Here is a 3,104-nt window from a genome sequence, read left to right as displayed (position 1 = left end):
GTGTGTGTGTGTGTGTGCATTATCACACATACTTTGCTGAGAAAAGATGAGGTGGAGCATGTTTGATTATCTCTATTGATTTAATGTAAACAGAGGTGAAACTGTGAGTGAATGGCAGTAAATCACGGTTTTATTGTCTAGTGTTTAACTCTTGTAGGCATTATTCGGACGTGTCTTACATCCAGATGGCTCAGTTGGTTCAGTGTTGCTCCCCATGCAATGAAAGAGTGTAGAAAGTGCTACTTGGATCTGAAAGTAAGGAAACACAAAGCAGATGCTCCTAGTAACCGTACAGGCAGGCTGCTGTCCACAAAAAAGGAAAAGAATCACCCAAAAGTACCAAAGTTGCGAGACTCTTCTTCCCGAGGACTCAAACCATAACTCACACAGACAAGTGAATACTATCAGAACAGACCTTAATCCCACATGTGAGAATTTGTGCAACAACATCCGGTTCCCTCGTGATGTGTGTGCATGGGAAAACATAAAAAGTTGTTTTGGGCCAAAGTGTCAGCCAAATAAATGTAATGTTATCAGAATTTGTTTTCTCTGTGAGGAAAACTGTTAAACTTAAAAACAATACACAGTTGTGTTTAGAGCAGGGCTGACATGTTATTGTTGGCTTTTGTTCTCATCAGTTGTAGTTTGATGTACAGTAGCCAGATGTTTCTCCTACAAATATGCAATACTAGAGTGTATACCATTGGCCATTGCAAAGAGTTTGTAATAATCTTTGCAATCTAGACCAAGAGAGATGGAGATATTGCAGGCACACTTCCCTGTATTTAACCACATAATTAACTTTTTTTGTCTGCATCACAACGGACTAACTGACCTTGAGCTTGACCTTTTTACCTTGAGATCGCTGTGATTCGGTGTTTATTCACATGCACTTTAGTCACTGTCGGCTTTCTGCAGTAACCTGATTTCTTAACTGTCATGTAAACAAGAAACACGGTTTCTGTAATCATGGTACAAGATCTGAGGAACTTGGTTATCACAGCCTGATTTCTGCTGAAGGACCTTGGTCTCTGTCTATAAACAGGGTTTAATAAGAGTGGATGAGAAACATTTAATAGTGACAATACTTTAATTGAAGCTTGACTAAAACTTAAAGCATGGTTCAAACTGAAGCAGCAACATATCCTGACTTTTAATCACAAGTATGAGTCAAGCTTCTGGATCATACACTTCAAGTTTCAGTGGTGGGCTCTGATGTCTGAGGGGTGAAAAAATAAAAAGGGCACCAGTTGCATGTGAAAGAAAGTCATGACGCATTTATAATGAAACTGTTTCTAACCGTGGTTAAAGGCCCCATGAAACAGATAGCAGAGAGCTATTTGCTTCCACATCCATGTGTTTCCTGTAGCCTGTAACAGGCAGCTAGAGAGGGACTTTACAGTAGCCTATAGCAAATATAGTGTACCTTTCAGTCAGTGGAAGACCGACAGACCGAGGGCCGAATCAGACAGTCTTGGAGACAGACAGTCCCAGTTTGAAAGGGATACAGTACCGAGGATGTGTTCTTACCACAGAGCATCCCAGGGTTGAGTCAGTAAACAAAGGGCGTTTATCAGTTTGATACTCAGCAATCTTCCCATCAGGAAACAGACCTTGATACTGTAACTGAACTGTTCTGTTGCCCGCTAATGTCAGATACAGTTAGCAACAGTTAATTAGCGGTTAGCTACTTTAGCAAGTAGTAAAAGCTATCTGTGCATCAGGAAACTCTTTAAATCAGAGAGTTGAAGTTGAGCAACCGGAGGAGGGAAATATTTTCTCCATAAAATATTATCCAGTTCCACCAAAATCAGCGGATTAAGTTATAAAGTGCTTTTTATAAATTAGTATCAGCGCCGGAGTGCAGGATGAGTTGTCAACAACTTTTTATTGTTTCATAGGAAATTACAAACTCTAAAATACCTTTAAGGAGATACTGACTTTTTAGTCGTTGTTGCTTCAGATTCTAGTGATGTAGAGAACAAGATCCATGGGGATTTTAAGATTAAAATAGTTATTTATTTTATTATGTGACCATTAAGAGGCACTTGGAGGCCAATTTTCCATTGCAGCCCATATGGCACTTAATTACATTTTCTTGCACACTGGGCCACTGTACTATAGAGGGCATAAAAGAGGGCACTTTAACACGTATAAATAAGTCAGCTTCCACAGCAAAATCCTTAAAGAGAATGAATGAGTCACACTGTTTGGATCCGTCTGAATCCTAATCCCCAGTACACACTGTGTTACATCGTCTTACAGCAGCCCTCACACCTCGTAAGATCCCCCTCTTCCACATATTTGAAGCGTTGACAAAGGTCAAACATGCTTTTGGCTGCAAAGTAACAAGTGCGCTGTCACAACAGTCCGTCTTGAGCTTCATTGTGTGGTCAGTCTCTGTGTGCGAGACTTGCGTATGTGGTAGGTTTGAGCTTGTGTGTGAGCAGCCACAGGTGAGATTGGATCGTACAGGTTATGGTCTGTCAGAGCTGCGTGTGTAAACAAGCAGCGTTCCACATCCACTGCTTTCACCTCGATCAGGATAAACAGCTCTGCAGGTCACTGGCACGTAAACACTTCAACAAGAGGCATTTATGTCAGACAGAGAGAGAGAGAATAAAAGGAGAGGGACAGACAGATGAATAAAGAAACTGTTTATTTTTGCTCTTGTTATTTGTTGCAGACTTGATTAACAGTCAGGCGGTCTATCTCTGTCTCTATGTGTTGTGGGGGGCTCTCAGGGGAAAACACAGAGAGAGGATTGTCAGGATTGCAGGGAATGACAACCATAACCACAACACAGCTCTGCTTTCAGACTAGATTTATATATATAACCAATATTAATTAAAGACTTCTTTGTTTATTATGGATTCTCCGTCTAGTTTTTGGGAGAAGTGCTTCGCTTTGCTTGGGTTATTATTGCTCGGGGTTGGAGTCAGGGTCAGGAGGATGGAAAATGGTTGTTCTGCAGGGTTAGGTAAATGAAAAGAGGTTATGAGAGAGACAGAGCAAAAGATGTACACCACAGAGTCATGCATGGGAAATGTTATGATGCCACTACTGCACAAATATGCCATGTGTAATAGGAAGTTATGCATGGT

The 3,104-nt window shown here is 40.9% G+C and overlaps 1 protein-coding gene across 1 annotated transcript in view; it reads left to right on the top strand.

The window, feature by feature from the left end:
* Positions 1-3,104, top strand: part of LOC118342039 (protein jagged-1b) — a 43,029-nt gene that overhangs the window by 33,978 nt on the left and 5,947 nt on the right. The gene's annotated exons all lie outside the window — the stretch shown is intronic.

This window comes from Morone saxatilis, unplaced genomic scaffold (genome assembly GCF_004916995.1).
Source record: "Morone saxatilis isolate NCDOM2014 unplaced genomic scaffold, NCSU_SB_2.0 Contig8, whole genome shotgun sequence".
NCBI lineage: Eukaryota > Metazoa > Chordata > Actinopteri > Moronidae > Morone > Morone saxatilis.
Note: the sequence above shows the minus strand (reverse complement) of the source record. Positions and strands in the feature narration are given on the sequence as shown.